Genomic DNA, 14,171 nt, shown 5'->3' with positions numbered 1-14,171 from the left:
GACACTTTCCACCCCGATACAGCTTCTCAATAGGATTCAAGAATGAGGCATACAGTGAATGAAACTCCATCAGCATTCTTGGAGTAGCCCCAAACCATTTAGCGATGACAATACTATAGTGGAAGCTGACATTTCCCAGACAATGATAAAACTCAGAAAACCTGTGTCAGTCACAGGGATAAGATTTTTGTAAAGGTTGTCCAGGGTTTAGATGTCCACCATGCTACCCTAGCATATTATGGTCAAATCTTCTGACTTGTGCCAGTTTGACATATATAAATAGAATAGAATAGAATAGAATAGAATTCAACTTTATTGTCATCGCACATGCACAGGTACAGGGCAACGAAATGCAGTTTGCATCCATCCAGAAGTGCTTAGTGATATAGATATATTACAATATATATTAGCAATAATATAGATATGTGAGTATATTACAGAAATGGGTCTATTATGGTATGTTATAATGTACACGGTATGAAGTATGTTGTGAATATTCTATAACTATAAGTATGTACAGGCTGTAGTGAGTACAAGCTATGTACAGGATATGAACAGGATATAAATATGAAAAACTATACAGAATATGAAATAAATAACTTTACAGGAATCTGAGATATACAGCTATACAGAAATGGGAACTATGCAAGTTGTAAACAGTTGTAGGATTAAAGATTATTGAATGTACAGAATGATTATTTACACAGAGCTATACAGTAGTGCAGTTAAGGTAAGTGAGGGTGTGGATAATTCCTACAGAGGCTATATAAAGTGCTAGTGGTTGTGAGTGGTGGTTCACTCCATGTTATTATTGTGTTTGAGGGTACAGTTGTCCATTGTGTGTGTGTGTGTATGTCCAGTCCATGTGTTAACGTGGGTCAGATGTCAGGAGGCAGAGTTCATGAGTCTGACAGCTGTGGGGAAGAAGCTGTTCCGGTACCTGGTGGTCTTAGTCCGGAGGCTCCTGTAGCGCCTCCCAGAGGGCAGGAGGGTGAAGAGTCCATGTGATGGGTGACTGGGGTCTCTGATGATTTTCCCAGCCCTTTTCAGACACCGCTTCCTGTAGATGTCTTTTATGGCAGGAAGTGGTGCTCCGGCGATGCGCTGGGCAGTTTTCACGACCCTCTGCAACGCCTTCCGGTCCGAGGCAGAGCAGTTCCCGTACCAGACTGTTATACAGTTGGTCAGGATGCTCTCGATGGTGCAGCGATAGAAGTTCACCAGGATGTCTGAGGACAGGTGGTTCTTCCTCAGAGTCCTCAAGAGGAATATAAATATGAAATAGTGTCGGTAGGAAGTGCATCAACAAAAAGCACATAAGATATACAATATAACGTTTGGGCTGTTCTACAACTACTGCAAATATATAGACTGTAGTAAAAGGAAAATATATTGCACTACCAATATATAGTTGATAATATGTCTAGTGATAAGCGTACAAAAACAAGATCTTCCTTCACTCTGTCACATTTCCTTTCAAATGGTGCTTTGTAGGCTCGCTGCATTATCACCTTGTGACTTTTCAGCACTCACTCCAAACCGCAGTAAATCAATCTTAATTTTATAGTACTGTTTGTGATGATCGTGTTGCAGATATCTTGTTACTGCTGGAGCCTAAAGAATTCTCTTCTGCCACCACCGTTGTTGCGTATCCCTAAACAAAAATAACACAAAGACAATAAAGAGTTACAGCTGAATGATTACGTACATACCCGTTTTACCTGTGTGGATGATTGATAATGATGAAATGGCTTTGTCTTTGACTGTATCTGGAGACCACACTCTGCCAACATCAGGTCATGTTTGATTATATGGTCCACAAGTACAGAAATTGCCAATATATTTGGAAATGTGTGTGTGCGTGTGTGTGTGTGCAAATAAAGCTTGTGCAGATTGTGCAGATCGCCTTGCAGCCTCTAAATGAATAATCGGGTAACACATGCTGATAAATGATCAGGGTTCACAGCTTGTGAACTGTGGCGGTGAAAAATTAGCATCATTCAGCTAGCTTACATAGCATTAGCTAGGGGATCATATGGTAGCTCAGATATTTCCAGACATAGAGGTGAAGACTTACAAACTGATGCTTTGCTCTACGTTATGAAATTCCAGGTCTCTATGCCCCTGCATGTGCTAGTTATACATCCCAGGAGTCTTTGTCACAGTCTTCCACCCTTCACTGTGGTTCAACACTACACAGAGGGAAAAGACATGAGCTTTTGGTGCTTTAGAAGTTAATCATTTATCCATTTGAATTCTCAAGGATGCAGATCACAACAACTGCAAAGTATGGCTCCTTGGAAGCAAAATACAGTTAAATGACGGGTGGCTGAAGATTTTTGCACCGCAATATATTTTGAAGAGTAAAATTACATGTAACTCCTGTATTCAGTCTCACTTGCTCCAAAAATATTGTTTAAATTAAACTGGAACGTTTCAGTCCTTACATTTAACATTTTTGCCAAATGTGTTGAGAGACTTTCAAGTAGTTAGTCAGCAGAGAGTAATCGAACCTATTTGATCACAGAGTTGTTTAAACTCCATACATCATGCCTTAGTCATTTTTTTCTATAGGTGTGTTAAAATATTTGAAAATTGTTACAAAACTGTCATTTTAGACCAGAGCAAAGCAGCTGAGAAAAACTGTGAATGTTGATGTAATGACTTAAAGGGTTTAAGGTTAGGATTAAATGGATGTTTGAAAAGTAGTGGTAAGGTCAAAGGTTACAGTGATGAAACCATGACTTTGTGTTTTTGCGTGCTTCTGCAGTTTATTTTGATTTCTCTCAAGGTTAACAACGCCAATAATCTCTCACCTTCTTACCTCTACGTTTTGCATGGCAGTGATTTAATGAGCTTCGCCGACAAAGTTCTATTTCAAGAATGTTGTTGTGGGTTATTTTAATGCATTTCCCCAAATGTGTCTTCCAAAATGCATGAGTTTGTTTTCCACTTGATATACTTGATATATTTGATTGTTGCTCCATCTCTAGTATGCGCACAGTGCAATGCATATTAATACAGAAAACCAAATGTATAATTCAAAAGGAATATTTTCAAAGCTCTGAGACCTGGGGCCATAAACTTGCACCATGGATTTTTGATGTCGGGGTTGGGTTATCCATTCTGAGTGTACAGTATCTGTGAAAGTGCAATGTATACAAATCGTAGAGGGCTGAATTCTTACGTGGTGCAGCATCCACAAGTCCATGCAATCTGCATATCATTATTATTATTACTAAACAACACCTGCGCGGCTCGTGATTATTACATACTGCATAGATCAGAGGATGGATGACACGCAGGAGATTTACAGCTGAGGAAGCAGAAACCGCACAGAACGGGAGGAAGATGGATGGGGAAGTGTACTGATGGGACCAGGGTGGAACAGAGGGGGGTGGGGTGGGGTGGGGATAAAGATGTTGCAATGTTTTTGAAGGTGTGGGTGGGATACAGTTTGACAGAACATATAGCAAAGGCTAAACACACACATGTGGCCCAGGCAGGTGCTGTGGTCACAGCCGTAGCCTGAGTGAGAGAAAGAGGCAGTGTGAAAAATTGATGTGCCCTACTTACAGCAGCTGAGCAGAGACAGGAGCAGGAGGCAGGGGAGGCTGAAATGATGTTAGATTTTAGCAAGTAAACCGTGTTTGGGTTGTGTTTTTTTCCCTTTTTTCTTTTTTTGTGCATTACATCATGCCAATTTGTTCTGGGCGTGGGTGTGCGCCTGTAACTCGTTTAGCTCCATGTTCTGCTAACATGCAGTGTAGCTTTGTTCTTCTGTTTTTGTGTTCTTGTTTTTCTTTGTTTTGTCTTTTTTAAAACATGAACATGAGTGTTATTGGTTTTCAAGCTGAATGCTACTCCCCTATTAATTTAACACCCTCAGCTTCAATCTGGCAGAAATACAGAGACTTTCCTCCTTTTGCACACACCGTCCGCTCTGGAGGCCTGGGCCGCGCAGCTCTCATTAGCCCATCTCACGCTCTTCGGCACTGTTTGACCAAGTGAAGCCCTTTATCTGCTGTCCTCCTATTTAAACGAGGTGGGGAGAGTATCTGGTCCCTAAAGGAGTCAGCAGAATGGAAACCGCTGCACGTTAATCAACACACCCGAGCGCCACACAGGAACAACTAAGAAGCTGTGCTGCTTTAGCCCGTTTACTCCAAGGAATAACTTAATGACCGAAAAGGATTTATGAGGGTTTACGCTGCTGGCCACATAGAGTGTTGAGTATTTGAATTTATGCTGCGCTCAGCAGCCTGCTTAATGCACTGTAGTGACCATGACTCACCTGAGGGCTGAGATAACTATTAAAGAGAGCTAGCTCACAGCACTCAACTCGGATCTTTTTACTTGTTAGACGGGAATAAACTGCTGGTGCAATTTCAGGTGCTTCAGGCAGACTGTAACACTGGATTTCACTCGCAGATTACCTGTAAATCAGGCTTTCTTGTTTACATCTCCCAACTTTTATGTTTTCCTGTCATCCATCACCATTCATGAGTGACAGCATTTGTATTGGATTGACAGGACATCCTGCATCTGTTACCGGTGTCCTAATCTCATAGAGACGGCAGCATTTTATCATTCTTTCTAAAAGTATATACATAACATCGCTGTGGAAGCGCTGTAGCACAGAGAGAGACACACAGACTCAAAAATGCAGTAAGTCTCAGGTGACAAACTGGCTCAACCGAAACCTGCCGTCATAGAGAGTGACACATAATGAAAACACAGTCTTGATATAATGGGTAAGCATAGCTGTTTTGATGGAACTATTGTTTGAAATGACACAATACTTTTAAGTAGGCTTCTGCTAAGAGAACATGTTTTGATTATTATTATTTTTCATGTATTCTTACCTCCGACAGGCTCACCCCATCCAAACAAACAGAATATTAATGATGAAAGTGAATCAAATCTAGAACATCCTACCTATGCCTCCTGCTCCCATCCTCCTGCTGTTCAAGATAGCAAAGGCCACATTTAAAGATTAGCCAGTTTAGCTAGTTTACCAGAGACTGCATGATACAGCTAACATCACTCAGACATCTGGTTTGGATTAACAAGGTCCCCATAAGTATGGAGGTCTTCATCATAAGTGCGGGTTAACGTAGAGCAGGAGACTGACAGATGGAAAATGCAGCATCAGCATTGATGTAGTTTCTGTACTTTCTTCTGTTGGGGTGACGAGAAAGCGGAGCCTGAAAGTGAAGCATTTGATTTACTGGTCAATGTACATCCCTACCCGTATCTATGGCCACAAGCTCTGTGTAGTGACCAGAACAAAGAGATCACGATTGCAAGCAGTGAAATTGAGCTTCCTCGAAGGGTGTTTGAGATACAGTGACATCCTTTGTAATTTTGGATGTATTGAGAATAGAGCCACTACTCATCCTTATCGAAAAATGCCAGTTGAGGGGGTTTGGGCATCTGACTGGGATGCCCCGTGATCAGCTCTTAGGTAAGGTGTTTTGGGCATGTCCTACCAGGAGGAGGCCCTGGGACATACCCAGGTCATGCTGGAGAGATTGCATTTCTCTGCTGGTTTGGGATCCCCTTAGAGCTGGAAGAGGTGACCCAGGAAGGAAAGGTCTGGACTTCTCTGCACAGTATATGTGTCTCTGTTTAGACTCCTGCCCTACAAACCAGACCCAGATACATGGCAGAAAATGGATGGATGAGCTTGTTAAAAACAGTGGCAAAATGCTGCTTGACCTTCTTCAGTACAGTACCTATGACATCACTGTTTCAAAGTTCGGTTTAACTATCTTATGATGGAATATTTTACTTGTCGTTCAGTGACACACCATGATGGTAAAAGATGGTTCAAGCCTGCTCCTGCTGAAATATGCACAGGCAAAATGCTGAATCCCTACTGGGATTGTGGCCAAAGATTTTGACAGTGGCTGCATGGCTAAAATTAAATGGCACTTATTTGCTAATAAAAGTATTTGAAACTAAGAAATACTTATTATTGGTCTTCATAAAAACATGCAAAAAAAATCATCTAAATAAAATCTAAATCTGCAAAGTTTATGAAACAAAACGCACGAGAGTAAACCAGAAAATGTCTGGTCGAGCAGTTTAAACATAGTCATATGAAAGTCCATCATTTGGAGCAACCTTACAGTTAATTTTAGTTGAAGATAGGATTTAGGAGTGATGTAAGTCAATTTAAACGTGTTGTGTTGAGTTCAGCTGTGATGAACATAACGCAGATTTCACTTCTTGACCAACAGCTGACTTTACCCTACGAGCAAAGTGAGTCCAAAATAGACAATACTATTGGCTACTGTTATGATAAAGGAATTTTTCCTTGGGAGGGCATTTTTCCAGCTGGATGGTGAGTTAGCACTCAGTTCAGCAATTGTAATGGTTCAGTAACCATGTTTCCAAATTCCTAGTGCCACCTTTTCTGTGGTGATAAACAGAATGCCTTCTGTTGCTACAGGACCTTTATTCTCTGCCATATGGGAAAAGTTTGTATTGTATATTTTATTATAAGACATTTTAGGCTCATTACGTGAAATTTCTACCCAACAAATAAACAGTATTTTCAAAGTGTCATTTCTTAGCTCCACGTATATAATTCCAGCACCTGTCGTCCCCTCCTAAAGTCTTTATCGGGATATTATGTTTGTCCATCTGCCTCTCCTTTAAAGCGTCCGTTGAACAGGCCTCGTTTCTCTGAGGATGCAAGACGTGCAGGGTAATTGAAATGGGGCAAGTCAAGCAGATGGAGATGTGTGTATGTCTGTGTGTGTCTGTGTGTGTGGTGAAGGGACCAGTGTCTGGCAGGAGTTAAATGGCTGGATATGTTAACTCCCCAATGAAAGCCAAAAAGAACGCTTGCCAGATCCCACTCTCTCCTGCACACGCACTCACAAGCATGCGCACACCTTGCCACGTGCCTTTCATAATTCCCTTTCCATTTTTCCTGCCATTCATCTGCGTTGAATGCTGGAGGATTGGTGTTTAATTGTTTCGTTCCCCATTTATTCTCCTATCCCACTGGAGTTTCTTGTATGTTCTCTGCATACTACCTGTGATTCTCATTCTCTGTGGCGTTCTCCTCTCTCTTTCCTATCTATTTAGTTAGGTATGAGACTTTTCCTCATGACTTCAGGGCTTTGCTTCTGTTCATGGTTCAGACAGGCACTCACCACAGTGCTTGCAAGCACAGATTGTCACATTTTAACATCACAGTCAGCATGAATTAAAAATTAATGTTCTTTTCATACAAAGAATTTTCTGTGTTCATGAGAGCTTCCAAAAAACATTCAGATTTATATCAAGCGGTTTAATTGCCTAAATGTAACCAAACAGCAAATGAAAAGCTCAACAGTAAAAATGAACTCGTCCATGTAGGACTGTGAAATGACTTACCATCCTTTGAGTCTTTGGAATAACATCATCTCATGTAGAGACATGAATCAACATGGTGATACAAAAAATAATAAAAACAGTTATGTCTGTGTAAACAAAACAGCAGAAGAGTATATTTGTTTCTACGAACATGAAGACCAGCAGAGGGGTTTATTATGAAGGATATGAGTTTCACAACGGTGTCTTTTTCTATTAAGCTGGGTTTTCTGCTTCAGGCTCTGTGTATGCTCACATAATGTCACTTTGACTCTCCTTCTGCACAAAACGATCCCTATGAGCGTCACCTACTCCAATCAGAGACGACGATAAAATAATGATTTAAAAAATGTATTCATAATATTATTATTAAAAAATATTTAACAGTGAAATGCAACACTGTTGCAAGTCAATGCTGTAGAAAATTGTCAGTATTGATAATTAGTACACAAAGTGGTAAAATAAAGATTTTAATTTGAATTTAATTGTGAATGCGCTTTCAGTGCAGTAAAAGTTACTGTCCCACTGTCTAATAAATGGCCAATGGACGACTAGTACTTTTGTGGCGCGTTTCTATTCAGTTTGAGCACTCAAAGCCTCATTCACCCATTGATGCAGTCATCCATACAAGTCAATGGCTAAGCACTTTTAACCTATAACATTCACACACTAACACTCCAGTGGATGCATCCTGGATTTAAGGTATCTTGCCCAAGGATAGGTGCCACAGAGTGATTATTTAATTACTTAATTAGCTGAACCATCATCTCAGTGACAATTTGATTTTTTGCACAGTAAATTTAACCTCAGAATCTTATTCTTGAGAATGAAATAAGTCTGATCAAATTCAATCAAATAAAATAGCTGTGACAAGAAGAACGAAGGGCAACCTTAGTGTAGTGAGCAGGCTGTTAAACTACTGAGCAGTTTAATATGTTCTTACTGTGCCCCCATTTAAGCACTGTTAACAGTAAGAATTAAGCCTAGAGGGGTCTTTTTTCGAAATCAGAACTTTAATATCTCCAGCAAAAATCTACCAAACTGTGAATTTTGTGTGCTGTTGCATTTCTATTCTCCATCTCTCTTCATCTTTTTGCTCTTTCAATTTTTCCATTGGCATTCTCAGTTAGTGGCAGCTACTGGGCCAGAGGGAGATGGAAAGATGTTGAGAGAGAGGAAGAAGCGAGAGGGAGAGTCTTGATGTTTTGTTGCTCTTGTGTTCTAAAGGAAGGTTCCTCCTTTATCAACAGTCTAACAGGCTGCTGTGCTCACTCATCTGGATTTTACCTCGACTGTTTACTGCTGGGTGTCAGGGCCCACACAGTTGATGGCGCACACGCACACTTTCATATACGCACATCTTTCTTTTGTGCTTCAGCACGTGCACAAACCAACACTTTTACTCGACAAAAAAGCGCTGTCACCCAAAACAAATATTGACAAATATACCCAGTGGATTTGTGCATTTTTAACAGCTGATTGATTCCACAAAGCATCTCTTTTTTGGAAAACTAGAGGCCAGTTTTGTTGCCTCAGCATTAATAGAAAATCTAGCTTGAGAACAATTCCAAGGAAACCACTTCATCTCCAATTCTTTGTGAGCTGCTGTCCTCTCCTTGACTGTTCATTTAAGGATTTAAAGGAGCTTCTTCAAGACGCGCAGAAAATAATCCAGCATTTCTATAATCCTGCGTGAATGTGTGCACTCGAGCGGTCATTCTCACACGTGCACACACGCGTGCTCACATCACTGTAGCTGCAGACACGCTCACAGACATACACCTGCTGCAGATGCTCGGTGTGTTTCTGATAACCTACCGGAATGGTTTGCCAGTGCGTGTCAATCATTCGCCGTCTTTATTTCTTTGTGTCTCCCCCGTTTGCCAGGATTTGTCACATGTGAACCGAATTTTTGATGGTGTCCGTATTTCTGAAATACTCCTGGATCTTCTGGCCTTTTCATCCCCCTTCTGCTGTTTTCATCTGAGATGAAAATGAATAGACCTGTCAATCAGCCTTAGCTAGCCACCTGGAAGTCATAGGATTTTGTTTGAAATACTTTGTACGCCTGTACTTTGTAGTGCAAAATAATGATTACCATCATGAGTGTGTGCCCCCTGAAGGACGGACGGCATGTAAGAGCTAAAAATATATCCTTACATGATAATGGGGTGTCTGTGGCTCAAGAAGTCGAGGAGGGCATCTACAAATCAGAATGTTGGCGGCCTGATCTGGATATTCCAGTCTGCGTGGCATTCTAGACCACACCCGCGCCACAGCATTACTTTAAATGCATGTACCATTATCCAATTAAAAAGAGAAAAATATAAAAGATTTGTAGCCAAAGTGTCCGAAAATCTTTTCCTCTTATGTGATTTTATTTTTCCTAACCGATTTCACTGACAACTTGGATTCATTCTCCTTACTTAGCTGAAGATGACTTTGCTTTTCTTTCCTCCAACTTGATTGTGAGTGAGGATGAGCCATTTGGAATCACAACAACTGCTTTTATTTTCTCTCTGTAGATTGGCTGAGCTTCATGGATGGGGCTTGGTGCGCGGATAGCAAAAAGCTCAATATGTTTTAAAGTGACTCCAGAGAACACTGAAGAAAAAACAGGGGCTATGAAAAACCCTCTTTTAAGTCTCTCTTTTGCCACACTGCACAGAAATTAAGTGAGGGAAAGAAAAGTGTGCTGTCTTTTGCTGTCTCATACCTTTTAAGGAGTCTGCAGCTGTAGAGTCAAACAGGACTCCATCTACTGCCTGACAGAAATGCCAGGATGTTAAATCCTGTGTGCGTGACAAACGCTGAAAAATACCCTAGGTCCTCTTAAAAGCAGGTAGTTTGAGTGTCAGAGTTTGGAAGCTTAATTGGCCAATGTGTCAGTAGTGGAACAAGGCGCGGACATCTGCAGAGCGCAAGTGCATCACCCTCCAAGGCCTCTCTGATTTACAAGGTGTTAAAGCTAAATGTGCGCTCCATTCTGATAGTCCCTGTGGTCAATTCTGCATCAAAACCCAACTGTGAAAGGTGCGTGCTGTCCTCGTGTTCTTTTAATGTGTGCCCTGAGTCCTAACCCCTGTACTTTTAACTTGTACGTTTCTAACTTTAGGATGTTACTGACGAATTAGAAATATGATTGTCTGTAAATGTGATGTGGAGTTGGGCAGAACACTGCTGTGGTGGTTTGCAGTGGTGAAACACAGTAAGAAGGGCCTGGGTTGGAATCCAGATTTGAATGTAAGGTTGAATGGTTGTCTGTCCTTCTGTGTTAGCCCTGCTGTAGATGCATACGTTGAAGAGAATGGCTGGATGGATTATTTGGAGTTGCAGCTAGGACTATACTCAATTTTTGTCGTTTTGTCTCTGTGGATTTTTAACCTTTTTGCATTAGCTGTTTAGGAATTACAGCCATTTTCATACACAGTTCCCCATTTTCAGAGGCTCAACATTAATTGGGCAAACTAAAATAATTTTAAATATAAGGATTAGTTTTAACACTTGGATGAAAATCCTTGGCAGTAAATGACTGCCTGGAGTCTAGAGCCCATGGACATCATCAAATACTGTTTCCTCCCTGCTAAGCCTTTACTGCAGCCATCTCTAGCTGCTCCTTATTTGTGTTTCTCTCTTTGCATTTCTGTCTTCAGTAACTGAAAAGCATAATCTGTTTGGTTGCCTTTTGAAACTCTTGGGTTGATTTTGCAGTATGCTTTGGATTATTATGCATTTCACATGTAAAGCACCGTTTGATCGGTTTTGCAGCATTTAGCTGAATATTAGCAGAGTATAGCGTCGTGCATTTCAGAATTAATTTCTGCTGCTTCTGTCAGTAGTCACTTCATCAGGAAACACTACTGATGATAAATATTAAGCACTGCGAGGATCAGACCTTTGGTCTTTAGTGTCACCTGATGCTGGTGGCTGTGGAAGGGTATATCGTGAGCCATGTGCAGAGGAGCTCAAGTGCAGCAAGAGGTCAGCTATGCCATTAATCTTCCACTTGCTTTGCTAAGAGCTTTGGCCATCTCCTTCCATAACTGCATTGAGTATTAGTTACATTGATTCAGGTATCTTGGGTTGGTTGCATTCAAGGGTATGGCACGTTAACATGCAACTTCAGTAAATATCTATACAGCTTAAAACATGCCTGTCAAGTCTTCACATATTGTTGCCAGTTATTTTTTAAAATCTTTGAAACCATTTTTAAACTACTTTAACATCTGCTAACTTGGCCAGGTCTCTCTTCTAAAAAAGACTCTGATCTCAGTGGGATTTCCTGGTAAAATAAAGGTAACAGTAATTGCACCTTCTAGTTGTGCATATTGTGAAGCTGGATGGCAGCAGTGGAAATGTCCAAACTATATTATTATAAGCCTTTTGTGTGGATGTGCTGATGTTTATTTTGTGTGTGAGCATTTTTGCACAGGCACAAAAGGGTAGGAGAGTTCCCTGAAGGAAAGACCTCATTCCAAGGCCGTGGCTGTCGATATTACAGCTACAAATCAGACCTCCCACACCGCTGAGAGCAGCAAATAGTACACACTCCCATGCACAGGCACACTCTCGCAGACTCCATCGAGTACGAGAAAGTTTTATTACCAATCTCTGCCGATACAGCTCCCATGCTACAGTTTAGACTGTGCGAAAGTAGTTTCAGGTCTTTCGCCTTGTACATCTAGTTTGTGCATTATACGCTTATGCATGCATGTGTGTTGATGGCTATGTTTTTGTTTATCCGGCTCAATGTGTGTGGACATTTCTGGGCACATGTGTGTTTTACATGCACTGATTTGGCCTGTTTGCTCAGTTGGGAAAACAGATTGTGCTCTATCTGGACAGAGATGAGCGATGTAGCAACGGTGGAAATTGCTTATGATTTGACATATTTTGTCTCTGTTGCCATTTGCAGAGCATTTACAGAGGATCGCAAAAACCCATGATGCATTTCTAATGCTTTGTGTGACCTTTTGCTTCAGATTCGAGTGGTTTGACATGCTCATTTCAGTATTACATCACGGATTATCAAGCATATGTGCAAAAAACAGTCACATATTCTGTTAAATGTTTAGCGTGGTATTTGAATTAAAAGAAAACTTCTGAAAAGATTTTCCCTGTTCGTTTACATTATGCTTAAAGGAAATTCAAGCAATGAGCTGTGACTAGTTGGTTAAGACTGATCTTAGTGACATCCCCATCCCACCAGTAGATCACACTGAATTAGCAAAATATCCTCTGACAAACCTATGTGGCATAGAAGCTAACCATCTGTAATCATTATCCATCTCATGAAGATTTGCCATATCTATGCTTATAGATAGAGTAAATAGAAAAATTAGGAAGTAAAAAAAAAGGGGGGGGTCATGGGTGGCTGAGGGAGAAAGACCACAGAGACATTTCCAACCTGTTAATGCCAGTAGATGGAGGAGGTGTGAGACAGACTCATATCACAGTTGTGTCCCTCACATGCACTTTCCTCAAAGTTGTGAAGTTGTGATCTTGGACTCACAACCTAACCTCAGACATTAGCTTTTCAATGTGAAAACACAAGCAGATGAAAACAAAAAAACTCCTGAATATGTTAATTATTATAGAGAAATAATATCAAAATATTTCATAATAACCTGAATCTTTTTTCTTTTAATAAAGTAATGCTCTAGAAAAATAGAAGTGTTACTTCTTACTTCTAGTAATGTAGTGTTAAACCCAATCCAGATTCCAATTCCACTGCTCCTGATTCTAAATCTAGATCAGGCTTTAGTTACTTGTATGTGTTGTTTATGTGCTAACATAGGTGTGCTACGTGATTTGGTACATGCCACTTATTAATTTATCTGAAGTGTCACTGAACACATCTTTAACAAATAAAGATATTTAGTATTGATGGGTATAATGAAGCTTATGCATCAGTTCAATAAGGAAGATCTGCAGTCTCTCATCTGTCTGCTTCCCAGGTGCTGGCAGCTAATCTAAGCTTTACATCACTTCCACTTTCCCACACTGTCAAGCTGACTGTGACATCACAGGTGTAGTCCAATCAGCTTTCTGCTGGTCTTCTTCGGGAAAATCAGACTTCATTCTGCGTACTTTAAATCTTCCTGTGCATTTGTCATTCTTCCTTGCAGTTGCCTTCCTGCAGCCCACCTCCTCCCCATCACTGCATCTCATCACTAAGGCTCCATTTAAGCCTCCATCTTAATCTCCACCTCCAGTGTCTAGACTCCAGGGGGTCCTGCCCTAATCCCTATTACCACTCGGATTCTGTTCTGATGTGCTGGGCCATCAGGGTCTAACAGCCAAATACCTCAAATTGAATTCTGTACATCAATAAATAATGTTGTCAGTCTAACCAAACCTGATCTTTAATCATTCACAAACTATCACAAGCCTTTCATAATTTAACACTGTTTCAGTTTTTTCAAATTATATTAGTGGCCGCTGTCTTGTTGCAACATTCAGAAAAAACAGAATTCTCAAAACTAAACCACGGCTCATCTTCGAGCAAGACATGAAACATTACTCTGAACAAGGCTTTGTTCACAACCTGTTCCACTTTGATTGGGAAAGAATTGATCGCATAGCTGATATGAGATCAGAGGTGCACAAATCCCTCATACCTTTAGATACTAGAAATTCAGCAGGCTCTGATGATTTGGAGTCTCTCTTTTTAAAACTACCAGATGATAGTACTGCTTCTCCAGTTACTTATCTTTTTAATCTTTCTCTCGATACCAATGAAATTACAACCATATGGAAATGTGTTTTTCCTCATCCTCTGTTAAAAGGCCCCCCTCCAAATT

General features: G+C 40.6%; 1 protein-coding gene across 3 annotated transcripts in view; it reads left to right on the top strand.

The window, feature by feature from the left end:
* dlgap3 (discs, large homolog-associated protein 3) overlaps positions 1 to 14,171 on the top strand; it is a 153,361-nt gene that overhangs the window by 34,233 nt on the left and 104,957 nt on the right. The gene's annotated exons all lie outside the window — the stretch shown is intronic.

Source organism: Aulonocara stuartgranti (genome assembly GCF_965226115.1).
Source record: "Aulonocara stuartgranti genome assembly, chromosome: 22".
In the NCBI taxonomy this organism is placed as follows: domain Eukaryota; kingdom Metazoa; phylum Chordata; class Actinopteri; order Cichliformes; family Cichlidae; genus Aulonocara; species Aulonocara stuartgranti.
This window is presented reverse-complemented; position numbering and strand designations above follow the sequence as displayed.